At 44.5% G+C, this 15227-nt stretch overlaps 1 protein-coding gene across 1 annotated transcript in view; it reads left to right on the forward strand.

Annotated features, from left to right (window-relative positions):
* Positions 1–442: 442 nt before the first annotated feature.
* The window catches only part of FYN (FYN proto-oncogene, Src family tyrosine kinase), a 138118-nt gene continuing 123333 nt past the window's right edge, over positions 443–15227 (forward strand). The window contains exon 1 of the mRNA XM_036379843.2: positions 443–822. The gene's annotated coding sequence lies outside the window, so the exon portion shown is untranslated. The remainder of the gene's footprint in view (positions 823–15227) is intronic.

A 15227-nucleotide genomic window follows, 5' to 3' on the forward strand; every position in this document is an offset into this window, starting at 1 on the left:
TCCCATTCATCGGGGATGTTGAGACGTTTAGCTTCACTCCTCCCTCCTCCTCCCGAGGCGCCCCAGCGGCGCTCGGAGCATCGCGAACCGCTCCGGCGCTGGCAGCTGTCGGCCGCGAACCCCGACACGGAGCGACAACCCCTCCTCTCCTTCCTCCTCCCTCCTCTTCGCCCCCATCCCTTCCCTTCCCAGCCCGGGTCCGCCTCCGTCACGGCCGCGCCGGGCGCCCGGAGCGGCGGCCGCTGCCCGGGGGCGTCGGTGGGCGCTGCCCGCCCGCGGCCGCGCGCCCCGCCTCCCCCGCCTCCCGCCAATCAGAGTGGCGGCTGCTGCGGGCCGCGCCTCGCCATTGGTCGCCGCCGCTGTCAGTCAGGGGCCACCCCCGCGGAGGGGCGAGGCGGGCGGGGGGTGCCGGCTCCGAGCGGGGCCGGGCGGCGGCGGCGGCGGCGGCGCTGCGGTTGCGCCATCTGTCAGAGCCCCGGTGGGAGGGAGGGAGCGCCCGAGCCGCGCTCGCCCGGGCGGAGCGGAGCGGAGCGGAGCGGAGGCGAGGCGAGCGGCAGCGGCAGCGCGGACAGCCCGTGCGAGCTCATCCCTGCCTAGGCTGCGGCTGTGCCGCCTCACGGAGCCGCCGCCTCCGCGCCCGGCCGCGGCTCGGCGCAGCGCGTCCGCCCCGGGAGAGGCAACGGCGCCCGGAGCGGCGCCCCTCGCTGCGGGCGGGCGGGGGCAGCCAGCGGAGGAGCGGAGCGAGGAGGATGCGAGTGCGGCGGCGCCGCCCCGGCCCCGCGCTGCGCTGAGCTAAGCCGAGCCGAGCCCGAGCCGCCTCAGGTAACGGAGGGGCCGGAGCCCGCCCGGAGGAGCGGGGGCGGGGGGATGCATGCATGGATGGATGCATGGATGGATGGATGGATGCTGCGGCGGGTCTGTTTCCTTTGTGCGCCCGAGCGCTGGCGGGGTGCGGGGGCTCCCGGCGAGGGGAGGCGGCCGCGCTGCTGCGGGTCTCCCCCACGCACGAACACGCGGACCCCGCGCCCGCCTCCCCCGCCCGGAGCGCGGCCGCAGCGCGGGCAGGGCCGGGGGCAGCGCCCGTGACCGCCGTGCGCGGCCCCTGCGTGCCCGGGGGTCGCCCGTGCCGCTGTCCCCCGCCCCCGCGGACACCGGCCGGGAGAGGGGAGGGGGCGCAGCACAGGGACGTATTTGTTGTCGCCGAACTGCGAAAAAGGGGAGGGGGGGGAAATAAATAAAAAGACCTTCTCTCCCTCTGAAATAAATCGTATAGGATTTGCGCGTCTGTGACAAAGGCCTCTTTCAGGGAAGAAAGAAGGGACGCACAAAATGCCCAAGGGTGGTAGGATGTGAAAAGAGGCTTGTTTCTTGTGTCTCCCCTAGAGCCTCTCTGTTCCTTCCCAGACGAGGCCGCTGATCTGGTGCCAGTTCCTTTTCAGCTACATTTGAGATTAGGGAGAGATACCAAACGCCACACCATGGGTGCCAGCGTTTTGCTGCGTCTGCAGAGCCACAGTGTACGTGTCGCCCGACCTCCTTAATAATGCTCAGTTTGGCCTCTGCTTCCTCGGGATCTCGCCCGATTTCTGCTCTGTGTGGGTTCTGCGTGTGCGTGAGCTCTGGGAGAGGGCTGGCCAGGGAAGGGGGTCACTTTGTGGGAACAAGCCCATGATACCTCGGTCCCTTCAGCAGTGACGGGGAGGGCAGGGCTGAGTAGGTGCTGGTGGAGAGGGTTTTGGCTGAGTGGAAAGCAACCCTCTGCAGTTGCTCATCCGTCACTCTGATATGCTCTGATTCTTAAAACGCTAAATAACGAGATAACGAGTGACCAGGGCAGACCGGGCTTTTGAAATGCAAGCACAAGACTGGGAACGCCTTTGAGACCTTGTCATTTTCCTCCTTGTATACAACCTCCTTAACTCCCACATCCTTCCTTCCACCATCCCTGCAGCTGTAACACTTTTTAGTATCTCCTTCCCACACCCCTTTTTGTTTTCTTTTCTTTTTTCCTTTTTCCTTTTTTTCTTTTTTGTCTTGATGTGTTTTTAACTAGTGTTCTGGAAGCTGAGAACAGTTGCAGGTGAAGATCTGTTTGTTTATATGCTGGTGGAGGAAGTGTTTTCATTAGGATTGACTCGCCTTGTCTCTCATGAGGAGGAACAGTAAGCTAAAGGGACACTGTCAACTTGAAATCCAGAGAATGTGCGTGATGAATGGAGAGCTGTGTCCAATATTACACCCACCGTTGAGCTCCCTGCTGGAGATCTGTGGTTTTTATAAGCCTGTCTTCTGACTGTGTGGGTTGGTCATGCAGTGAAGGAGTAAAAACACACTTCAAACAAAGTCCTGTTAAGTGAACAAAGGAGTGCAGAAGAAAAATACCAGAGTGGGAAGGGAGGGAAGGCAACATCTCCAACTTCTCAGTTACATCCAGTGCAGCCACTGCTTGACCCAGTGGGAAACTGGAGGGGCTACAGTTCATTTTTACAGGGGTACATTTATTTAGTATCACTAAAGTGGAAAGGTTGTTACTTTTGCCCCAGTGTTTCAGGAGTTTTCAGCACCTTGATGTGTGTACTCAGAAAACTAGTAGCACTTGATGGATGTCAGTAGGTCAATGTCTTTTCACAATATAAGAACAATTTTAGGAATGGTATCTCTCGTGAAAAAAACATTGAGTTCCTTCTTGAGCCTGTTTTACCCCATAAAGTTATAATTTTGATGAAAAAGAGAAAGATTGCCTAATTAATGCTTTAGAAATTTGTATTTTGCTGATAGTAGGCTGCAGATTTGTTGAAATGTTCAGATGCTTCTTAGAGGGTGCCTGTAAGCATCCTTCCACTCCACCTCCAACAAATTACTGCCTCATCTGCGTGGCTTGTCTTTGGCAAAAGAAACAATTTTCAATATAAAGTTGTCTGATGGTAGGCCACTGGCTGTGGTGTTTTGTGGTTTATGCTTCAGGCATGTTGTTTCAGAAACTCTGTGTTGCCTGCTGGTGAAAGACATAGTGGCATAAAATACCAGTTAAGTATAAAACTCTGAACAGCCTTCTCTGGAAATTATTTTGGTGTTGAGTAAATACATGTCTTCAGTGAGGGACAAATGACTTTGGCATATGGGCATGGCAGACAGTGTAAGCCAGAAATGAATAAGGTGGTGTAAAGAAGTTGGATATTAATCATTTTAACAAGTGCCTTCAAAAGTTAGGACCCCGTGGTAAATTTCTATTGAGTAAGAAAATGAGTATTCATATGAGTAAGAAAAACATTGCTGAGGAACTTTTTATTTTTGACAGACTACAACAGATTCCACTATACCTTTATGTGAAATAGCTAAATGGTGTCATCTGAAATCATGAGTGGAGTCTGATATGGTGAGGGCCTCTGTGAGCACTGGCCCTGTGGCTTAGCTGAATACACTAATCTGGACATGGTGTCATTAACACTGATTTACAGTGTAATAAAATTGTGGCTAAGGTGAGTGAAAACTGCCCAGCACATTTGGGATGATTTCACACTGTAATATGGTAATATGGTACATCTACAGTGATGTTTATAAATGTTTAATTGTGTTAAGGAAAGTATAGAGCTGTTTGCCATCTCATGCCCAATTACTTTTATTTAACCAGCACCTTCACTCTTCTGTCTTGCTGCATTACTGTGCTTTTTACTTCAGGGAGAAAAAGAGTTGGAGGCATGTGCTTTCCCTTCGTCCTTCTCTCTGGGGTGCACATTAATATTTGATTCAAACTTGTTCTGTAAAGTTCTGCTTAATTCAGTTTGGGCACTACTTTGAATGTATAATAATGGTGTTTGTTTGTGTCATGGACAGTGCTTTGTAATTTGCTTTATGGGCAAGTCTGCTGCTGGCAGTGTGTATTGTCAAAGTGACCTTCCTTTCAGAGGGAGAAAACCAGTAACTCCTGGCCCTCTCCCACCCCTGCAGCTCCCACAGAAGTGTCTTCACAAGTTCTTTGACCCATTACTCCAAAACCAGGACTTGAACCGACAAATCTGGTTCACCCGAGCAGTCTCATTGAAATCCAGCAATTAAGGATTCTTTTGGTGACAAAAGGCCCACGGATCTGTATTGTGCAAGTCAGCCATTTACTTGAGGCGAAACCCACAAAAGGGTTTGCATGCCTCCGTGAGGAGCACCCTGAGCTGTGATCCCTGGAGATGTGGCTCTCCTGAACCAGGGATGTGGCTGTTTGCTGTGCCATGCTGAACACACTGTGAGCCTCAGAGCTGCCTTCCCAGCAGCCAGGGAAATGCTGCCAGGGCCACCCAGTGCAAAGTGCCTCAGAAGGAGGTGAAACTTCAGGGCTGCATCTGCCTGCCTGCTGGGTGTCTCACTTGGTACCATGGTGGCTTAAGGTTAGCTATTAGAGGTTAAAAACCCTAACCTTCTTTCGGTGAGGTGGTAATAATTTATATATATATTAAAAAAAGAAAACACACCAAAAACCCAAACAAACAAAAACCCCTGACAAATTACAAAACCCAAACAAACAAACAAACAAAAAACCCCAACCAGCTTTGCATTTCAGTAGATGATAAACATGCAGGTGCAGAAGAATTGGGATTTCTAGCATTTGCATCCTGTCATGGGTTTTGCCCTTAGTGCCTGACTTCTAGACAGAGAAATGACAGGTGCAGATGAAACACGAAAGGCTGAAGCTGTTTCAGTGCATGTGAGATGTGTGTGGCTCTCCTTAGGGAGCGAGAGCCCCGTTAGCACTGTGCTCCAGAGCAGCCTCACCTGCTGCCTCGGGCAGGGCTCTGGTTTCGGGCAGGCAATCTGCCTCCTGCTTTGACAGTGGTCAAGTGAAACCTGCCTGTGGGAGGTGTCCTTGAGCCCTGAAACTGGGAACAGGCCTGACCTTACAGGAGTTGCAGTACCCTGTTGCTGTCCTTACCACTGGCTTTTACAAAACAATCGCATTTTGTAGAGCTTTTTTGGAACTTTAGTTCACTTGGAACGGAAACAAAATTGAACGGTATCACTGCTTTTAGTGGGGGAGGTGAAAAATCATATTATTTCAAGTCAGTCAAAACATGATGCCTCATCTTGCTTCTGACTGTTTTAAATGGTAACTTGCTGTGAAAGCAAGGATTTCAACTCGAAATACTGCCACCTGTTTGGAGCAAAATAGAACCTCTGACACCTTGACTTTTTACTGGAGTATAAAATCATCAGCAGTTTTACAGAGCTTTAAGGTGTCAATAGAACTAAATCATCTGGCACAAAATGACTGTCAGATTTTTCCTGACCAGCTCTATTCCTTGTATGCCATGAATTTGAATGAATGTTTTTAATCTGAAAAAGCTATCAAAAAAGATAGCCTGGCAGTATCAACTGATTTGAATTAGATGGTCCGGGTTAAATCTTTTTTCCAAGAAGGATGAAGACAGCAGATTAATTTTAAACTTGCCCTTCCTAAAATGCAGCTCCTTTTTTGTATCAAAGACATCCCAGTTTGAATGGATGATGTTGGTTGTGACAAGGTGCTATGGGGAGAGGTTAGCCCACATTTTCCTGCCCAGCTTCTCCTGATTCAGAGAAGTCTTGCATCTCTGAAGGTTGCCTCTCCCACACTATAATTTTTTTAAGTATCTGTGAGTAATAAGTCCTTCTTGCTTAAGGCAGAAACCTAAATTTTTAGAGCAAGTTCATTGATGTTCATCGTACTGAGATGTGGTTTAATGTGGTGAACTCTACAAGGCAGCGGCAATGTGAGAATGTTTTGATGAGAAAGGGGAAGGTGACCCTTCTGTGCTTATTTGTTTTGCTCTGTTTTGGTGGATTTTTTAGGAGGCAACAATGACTGGAGGCCTTTTCTGGCCTAGGGAAATTCTTTGTTCCATCCTGCTTTAGGTTCCCTGTGGCTACAACCAGAAAGGAGGGATGTTGAGAAGTGGCTGTGACTGATGTGTTCAGTGCTTTAAAGTACAAAGAATGCCAGTCAGAGCTCCTCAGAGGAGCCAGAGACACTTTTAATAGTATTGAATCCTGTGCTGTGAGAGCAGCTAGTCTGCTCCCCTCAAAACAAAGGCACTATCAGCAACCAGCCCTGAACAGAAAGACTCCACCTCACATAGCTCACTTTGCTTCACAGCTCTTGGCATGGCCTCTGGAAGATCATCTGCACATCCTCCAAGCTCCCTTGCAGCGGCTCTGGGAGCTCTAAAAGACAGGTCAACATCTAAAGCTTTGGCCGTGTAAGGACAATTATAACCTGAAACTGAGACCTTACATTTCAGACAAATTGTACCATCAGTACTGAAGCTTCCAGAAATGCTTGCAAAGTACTGTTTTATTCACCAAAATGTGAATAAAACAGTGGTGAATTTGGAAAGTGTTTTGAAGCTGAAAGTGATGGTAGTGGCACCAGGACAATGTATGAAGGGGAGGAGTGGCAGGGTGGAGGGACATTGAACAGACCAAGGGAAGAGCTGGCTGAAGCAGGCAGAGGAAGCTGCCCTTGTGTGTGTATGATTGAGCACATTTGCTTTAACAGAAAAGAAGTGTTTGGCACCATTTTAACATGAAAATAACTCTTGTTTTAGTGATTTTGGGAGGAGTAAGGAGGAAACCTCAAATGATTGGCTTGGCTTAGATGAAATATCTTCTCTGTTTAAAATTGTCCTTTTCCTCTTGGCTCCAGTTTTCCTCTGTTAACAGATTTGACCAAAATAGTTCTTGATCCTTTTTGGTATAGTCCAAGTAGAAAATATTTTTGCCAGATAATCTCAATCAGGGCAGGTCTAAATTTGCTATATTCTCTATACAGAGAAGTTAAACAGCCTGTGAAAATGAAGTTTAATCTTAAATGCCCATTCAGGTTTGTGCTTTTTTAAAGAAAAACTTTACCATTCCATGGCAGTTCCCTAGTGACCTGTCTGGTGATTCCTAGCATCCTTTTTCTTTACAATTTCAATTATTTTACTTGTTGGGGGTAGGGAAGGGGTGGGGTTGGGTCTTTTTGTTTTGCTGGTTTTTAACAAATAAACTTTAACATTCATTTGAAGGTTTTTTATTGTATTAATAAAGACCTTTCAACCTCCCTTGTTTTTGAACAACCTGTGTGTGAAAGAGCACTTTGCGTAACGATGATCTTTGACTTGCAGCTGTACCACTTACAAAAAAGACAGCTCTGAAAGTTTTCCTGGCATGACTTTGGAATATCATGTATTTCCTGTCTTGGCTGCTGATAACAATGTACAGATAACTGTGTTGGGTTGGTTTTTTTTGGTTTTTTGGGGTTTTTTTTAACATGTATGTTGGGTTTTTTCCCCCTTTGTACCTGACCTTTAAACCACAGAGTTGCTCTGGGGCTTATAGTTGAAGCTGATGATCTTGCCCAGAATAATTGAGAAGAATTGTTGCTGGTTAGTTCAGAAGTTCTCCAAGCCAGGAGCCACCACAGTAGGTGATGAAAGTGCTGGGCACATAGCTTCATCCCATACCTGGTCATCCCTTAGGGCTTAGCAGAGGAGACCAGCTCATAGCCCTGTTTGGAAGATGGTGGTGATTGTGCCCTCCAGCCAGCTGCTTTCACCCCAGAGGGGACAGAGGGGGAGAGCAGGTGTAAGCAAAACAAACTCTCACACCCTTAAAAGAGAGGATATTTGTTTGTTCTTGGGACTGGTTTTTCTTTATGGGCACCCCTCACTAGGCAGCTATGATATGTTTTTTTCCAAGAAAAAAGAGCATCTCTGAGACTTGATAACCTCTGTTATCTGAGAAGGCAATTAGACTGTTTCTTGTCTTAAACTATATGTAAATGCTCAGTTTTTGTTCTTGGTGGTGAGGTTAATGGTGGAGGGCATTTATTATGGTGAAGTTAATGACCTCTTGCATGCTTTTAGGACTTCCTGTGAACAGGTCCTTTTGCATGCTGTCACTGTATGCCGACAAATTTTGAATTACAGAGAGGGAGCCCATACCCAGCAACATTTTTGTCTAAAGATCAGCCAAAGTTCTAGTTCTGTTGCCTGTCTTCCTCTCTGGGAAGTAACTGAAAACTCTTGAATTTCCTTCGGGGTTAATCTGTGAGATAGCCAAAAGATTATGAAATTTTTGGATGTTATCACTCTATGAAGCATTTAAATTGGTGATTTCATCAAGAAATACTCTCACTCCCATTTCCAAATTAATTGAAAATGTCTTGCTGGTTTCTTTCTCTTCAAGAAGGAGTAAAACTATTTAAAACTAATCTTTTGAATAGCACAGTATCTGAGGTTATTCATAATTTTAATTTACAGTCTTTAGCTAAATATGCAGGTCTTTCTTTCCAAATATTAGATTCTCCAGGTATCTTTGAGTGGTCAGTGATTTTTATATTCATACAACCTCATACTTTGGACTTGTGAAGAGAAATAGCTATTGGATTTTTATTTTATTTTTATTTTTTTAATATCTCTTCTATTTTATTCAGAAAGGCCGAGGCAAACCACCTTTAAAAGGATAAAAAAAGTGTTTAATGAAACCCATTGTACTAGCTGTATTCACTGTTGAAAAACTTTGTAAGCCCATCAGCCTACAACTGGGATAAGATCAGTGTGCAGGAGCTGACAAGCTGAAGAGCCAGATTTAACTCTCAGTATAGCAGGCTGTATGCTCTCAAAAAAACCCCACACATAGCATTGGCTTCAGTTTCTTTTGAACACCTCTCTAGGAGTTTCTCTTTTGCTGGAAAAGTAGTGAGCCCAAAAATTTGACTGAGAAGAGAGCTGCTAAATGTTGTGACCTTGTGGAAGAAACATCCCCTACACTTGAAGGTCGGAAGTGACCTTTTGTGCACGGGGGGAGGTAGAAGACAAGCATTGACTGTCTTTCTTGCTTAGGGCAGCATTACTGGCCTGTCTAAAAACTGCAGAACTCCTTGTCCTAATGTTCAAGTGGGGCTGCCAAAAAGGAACAAATAGGGCTGCAGATAAAAGTGTGCAGGGAAGACTGTGTCCCTTTTCCTCCTCCTCAGTCATGGCAGGCAGGGTGGGGAGAGCATCGCTTTGCACTGCTTGATGACTCGACATTCACAGAAATTTGCTGCTGGCCCTGTAAAAAGTTTTAAAAAATCTTGCATTTACAGATTTTTTTTTTTTTCAACCACTGACCATCAGTGTGGTTCAGTGACTTCTTTAAGGGTGAGGTAACCTTGTCTCTGCCCTTCCTTACATTTTCAGCAAATCTTAGTTCAAAATCATGAGGTTACATTGTTGGGGTTGGGGGATTTTTTCTCCTCCCTGTGCAGTAGAGTTAGTAGGCAGTTCTGCTTTGTGAAGCTGCGTGTACAGATGTAGGTGTTAAACGAGTCAGCCTAATCTTGCTTTTGTGGTCAACTCCTCCACGATTTGTCATGTCACTTGGTGCCTTACAGAAGATATCTGTCATCCTTTAGAGCTGGTGTGGCACAGCAGGACTGTGCTGAGAACAATCTGCATGGCTTTGGTTTTATTTCCTTGGGTAGGGCAAGTCTGGGACCCAAGATACCCAAGTGCCTCCTCAGCACTGCCAAGGTGGGCAGAGGAGCTCATGTGTGAGATTCAGGAGAGCCCCAGCAGCCCAGAGGAACACTGTGCTCATGTGCCTGCACTGCTTCCAGGACCACCATGACGTGTTCGTGGTTGCAGTGAGTGTATTTGTGTGGTGTTGCAGAGGCTGTGCTTCACTTCTTGACATAAAAAATAAGAGACAAGAGAACAATGACCAGAAAGAGTGGATTAACTAGATGAATGTTCATTTTCATAGCATCAGACTACTCAAACTAGCTTTTTTAAAAATTGTAACTAAACTTATTATTTTTTAGCATTATTGGGGTTTTTTTTTTGGTTTTTTACATTATCTGCCCCACAAAAGACAATGATTATTATTATATTATATTATTGTGTTCCATAGGATCTTCATCTAGAACAGCTACCCTCAAACTTTGAGGTGACACAGTGGTATGATAGTATGCAATGGTGCTGTGATGGTGTGCAATGTTTATTTTCAATCTACCTTGTTTAGAGAAGCATGCATTCAAATTGTATCATCGTAAGAATTTGAGAATAATTCTTGGTGAACAAGGTCTTACGAAAGTAAACTAGTGCAGAGAGCTTGTGGTTCAAGTTTAATTTTGAAGTTTTAATACATATCTGTGGATTTCTTAATGCCACTGGACTGTTGTTGACACTTTCTTCCAAAAGTGAAATATCACTGAAATATTAAGAAAATGCAGGTGTAAGCAACTCTGCAAAGGGAATAAAATCTTTTTGTCGATAATGTAAGTACCCAAAACTGTGATAAGAATTTCTTCTATAATCAGCAGTTGCCACCGTGAGGTATAATTTCTGAGAAAATATCTTGAAAATGGCAGTCAAAGCACATCATGTAGATTTACTTCATGATTGTTGGTATGGGAACTTGCTAAACATTTTTAAATTGTGACAAGTATGTAGCTTTGAACTCTTTCACATCATACTTTAAGAAGGGGGTGGAGGACAATGGGGAGAAACGACTAATGTTATTTAAAGGAGTGATCACCTATGTATTTTTTACCCAGTCATATTGTAATAATGTTCAGTTATTTTCTGTAACTGATCTCTCTAGAGATAACAGATTTCCTTCTCGAAGTACTTTTTTATTAGCTTTTTCATTAAACTACTTTTTAATAGTTTTTCTAACATCTCTGAGGTGAGCTGTAGGTTTGAAGGAAATAATCTCCCTGAAGAGAACAGGGGTAACTTCAAAGCCAGGGCCTCATCCAGGCAGGTTTTGAGTACCTCCCAGGACAGACTGAACAGACCCAGCTCTTCAGTCTCGCCTTCATATGTCAAGTGCTGCAGCAGCTTTGTGGACATGCACTGGACTCACTCCAGTACGTCAGTCTTTCTTTTCCCAGGACTCCCAAAGCAGACCGCGTACTCCAGATGTGGTCTCCCAAATGCTGCAGAGAGAGGAATAATTACTTCACTCCACCTGTCGGCTAATTAAATTGCTTATTTGGTGCCAGATCTTCAGTTGCTGCCAGTTATCTTCATTTCCCTCAAGCTGGAGCTGGTGGAAACTCTCCCTTACAGGGGAGTACTTGTAGGCTCTGTCACCTCAAAAAGAGCTGGAGCAGTGGTGGTCCTCTGATTAAGTTTCACTAAGGAAGTGACCAATCCAGTGTTTGTGTACAAAAAAAAACTGCAAAGGTTTTCAATTTCCCTCTAGTGAATTTTTTGCACCAGTCCTTCAGGCTTCCTACTGCAATATAACCTGAAGCAGCAAGATTTTATCACATTTTGGTTAAAACAGTGAAGAAAATGCATGGTAAACAGCATATGTAGAGATGCATAGTGTGTATTCTGTTTGTTTTCCTAGCAGAACTTTGGCTATTAGCTGAGTTATATGCTTTAAAGTTAATGTTTGGTAGCAAATATGAGGATTGAAGTAAGACTTGTGCCACCCAGGTGAGCCTCATGGGAGCTGTTGGACAAAAACTTGTGCTTAAAATTTTATACCCAGAAGGTGTTTTCTTCTCCACTAGATTCCTGAGGCTCTGTCATTGTGAGTGGGCTGTTATAGGTGTCTGACGTACTATGTGTGATTTGCTGTAGTTTGTGTTTTTTAAGGTCTAATCTTCCTACACTATTTGATTATTTTTTTCCAAACACACACAAAATGAAAATTTCATGTTTAGTGGTTTAAGTACTGAAATTAATATTTGCCTGAAAAAACACAAAACCACTGGAGTACAAGATAAACCCCAACCATCAGCAAACCTGTGCACGTGGGACTTACCCTGCAGTTGTTGCTGCTTCTAAGAGAGAGTGGCTCACATCACCTTGCTCAGAAGTCCAGTGTGGGAGATCAGCTGAAGGTGTAGATTGTATACCTGCATGTACCTGCTTTAATGTGTGATATACTAATGTTTAGTTCAGGAAATTCTGGCTCACAGGTAGCTGTGGCAAAGTGTCTGAGGTGTTGAGTGTATGCTGTGTGCTGCCTGCCTGACTGGTGGTCAGGGAGATGGCTGGATTGAGTGCTTGGTGTGCCTGGAGGACCTCCTGGGTATCTATTCCACCAAAGAAAAAGGAAGTCTTAAGAGCCCATTGGTGTAAAAGGAAGTGGTAGAGAGGTTTGAGCAGGGGAAGGTTGCCAAGGGAGGGGAAATGTCAGGCTGCTCTTTTTTCTTTTCTTTTTTTTTTTTTTTTTTTTTTAATTTAACCTTTAATATTTATTCCCACCAGAGAAGTTGTTTAAAGTCTCCCTTCCTACTCTGGCTGTTGCTACCACTGTTTTCCTCCTCTGATTTTTCTTTGGGTGTTTGTTCTAGCTCTGTGGCACTGGCTATGGCTGACAGAAGCTCTTTTAGTGCTCCCTCTTTCATCTGTTCTGTTCCCATAACCCTGCTTACAGCAATCCTGTCTTCATGTTTGCTTACCTTGGTCTTCTCCACTGCTCACCTTCCTTGCCTTACCTGTGAATCCTCTCATCTCCCAACACAAATGAGCTGTTTATCCCTGAGCTAATGGGTGTTCACAATGCTCTGATCATAATGTTGCAGAACTGCTTATATTCACGGTGATTAAAAATTAAAAAGATGGATTACTTTTTTGCCCAGCCCCAGAAAATTAGTTGTATTTTTTTCACTCACTACAGTTATCACTGTAGGATGAGTTGTTTGCAGCTCAGAGTGAGCAAGAGGCCCCTCCTGGTTTTGAAACAACCCTTGGGTTACATAGCTCATTCAGGTCACTGAGGCATTGTTACAGAGCAGAAGGACTTTGTGCAAGAGATATTTCAAAGTAGAAGCTTACTACTAATCTGATCACTGGTTTGTGTGGACAAATGAGGAGCTTTGCCTGCTCACAGTAAATAATGGGCACACACACCCCCCCTAACCCCTTGGGGACACATCCTCCCCAGGTACTAGTGGCAGTGCTGGTGAGCAGCTCTTGCCATGGCCGCTCAAGTGAAGTTCACCTGCTCAGAAGGGTGCATGCTTTTATTCATTTGCTTTTATTTAATCAGAAACTAGGGTCACTTGGCCCAGTACTTAAGCTCTCATGGGGGAGAGAGTGAGAGTTGAAAGTATTCAGAATCTTTGTTCCAGTTTTGATTTAAGTCATGTGAAGAGCTCACAAGCTTTCTGGTGTTCGGTTGCAGCTTGAGTAAAATAGTTCCAATGGCAAGATGAGGGGGATGTGTTTCAACTCACATTTAATATTTTTTAAATGGGCTGTGCAAGATTAAACTTAGGTTATTGTCAGCAAGATAGAGAAGTCAAAAACTCCTTTTCTGAAGAGTGTGATGTGTATTATCTTGGTAGAAACTTTGGGACATGAGGCAATGAACAGCACTGAGTGCAGGAGATCAGTACCTACTCCAGACAATGCCAGCACCTTTAGTCTTCTTCATCATAGCCCTGAGTAAAATTTGGATGGTGGCAAGACCAGAAGCCAGTATTACCAATCTTAAATATTTAAATACTTGAGTGGTTTTGGAGGAGAGAAGGAAGGGGTGGGAGTTTAGAGCTAGAGATATTACATATTCATTTGGCCACTGAGCTCCAAGGTAGTGTGGTGGCTGCTGCTGCTCAAGATCTCAAAGGTGACTATCTTTTTCTTATGGAATAAATGTGTGTGCACTTGTCAACACCTTCTAATTAAATCGAACACATTCAAATTGTGTTGGAGGTCGGCTCCACCAGTGTGACTCAGGTATTTTTAATATATATATACTTTGATTGCTCTGTCTGGAAGACTAGTTGTTAGAGTTGATTTGTGGCTGATCTATGCTGTTTTGAAATTGCTGATGCATAAATGGGCGTAGTAGAGGCTGATCCTAAAAATATTCTTAATTTTCTTATGTTAATGCTGGCAGATGTTTCTAAGCAATACACTGACTTCTTTGTATATTGTTTTTAATCTCTTAAAAAAAAAGATTAAACAAGGGAAATCCTCTATAAAAGGAGTGGTAGGAGCTGGAGCATTGCTCAGTATGAAGCATTTAACATTATTTTCTCTTCCCTGTTTTGCAATAGTTGAGGCATTATCAGTGCTGTCCAAACAGACAAGCAAGCCCACTGACTCCCCGTGCCCTCACCCCTTCCACCCTGGCCAAATCTCCAACCTTCCTGGAGATACAGATGCCCTCCAGGATAACTGACCTTGGCTGTTCAAGCACACTGCCAGCCTGTGTGCAACATGTGTATGAACCAAAAATGTCAGAAATGGTCCTTTCATCTTATAGATGAGAGTCAGGTTTTTTTTTTCTCCTCTTTTTGTGACTCTATTCTCTGACAAGCATGTGGTGGCTTACTGCTTGAAAAGCGGTGCCTTGGGGTTTCACCCAGAGCACATCAGGTATTGACTGCTGCTTTAAGGGGGCTTCTTATTCCCTCTGGTTCTTTGGTGTAGGAATTTCCAATGCCCTTCTGTCAAGAATTACTTTTTAGGAACTTAAAAGAGCAATTACCACATATGCTAAAGAGGCAAAGTAAGGCATACACTGTATTAAAACAAAAGGATTGGGAGGATCTCAAGTAACTTTATCTCTGAATCATAATTTTGCAAACTACCTTGCTGATATGCTTAAATCTGAGTGCATGCCTCATGCTTGGACTAGATGTGTAGTACCTGCCATTGCCTGTATATATAGCTAACCAGTTTTGAACACTTTTTCCTTTGAGTTTTGGTTTTTGGGGGAGTGGGAGAACATGTTGAAGCTATCTTACCCCTTTTTGACTCAAAGGAAGAGAGACCTAGATGATGATTTATATTAATTAGCAATGGCTGAACCTAGAAGAAAAGCAGCATAAACTACAGCCTTCTTGGCTGTAGTTTTGCTGTGTTTTCAGGGCATTTTTTTCTTTACCTGATGTTCACAAGAAACTGCTGACCTAATTTTGGTATTCCTATGAGAGCTCATTTGTGATGACTTGCCAGAATTCCTCAAATAAATTTTAAGTTCCTTGTTGGCACCTGTAGTTTGGGTTTCTTTGCTTCAGTTTTTAATACCAGTTCTTTTTTTTTTTTTTTCTTTTTGCCTGTGTACAAATTTGCATTCTTATCAAGCAATCTAAGAATAAAATGAAGTATAAGAAATTCTTTGGGTTTACATAGCGAATATTTGAAGATTCATGCCACTTTTATGGCTTTCTGAAACTGTACCTTCGGTCCCCTGTCCCTGTAGTGTGAGGAACCACACAGTACAGCTGTCTGTGTATTGCAAAATTTAAAATGTATTAAGAG

Source organism: Molothrus ater, chromosome 3 (assembly GCF_012460135.2).
Source record: "Molothrus ater isolate BHLD 08-10-18 breed brown headed cowbird chromosome 3, BPBGC_Mater_1.1, whole genome shotgun sequence".
Taxonomy (NCBI): Eukaryota; Metazoa; Chordata; class Aves; order Passeriformes; family Icteridae; genus Molothrus; species Molothrus ater.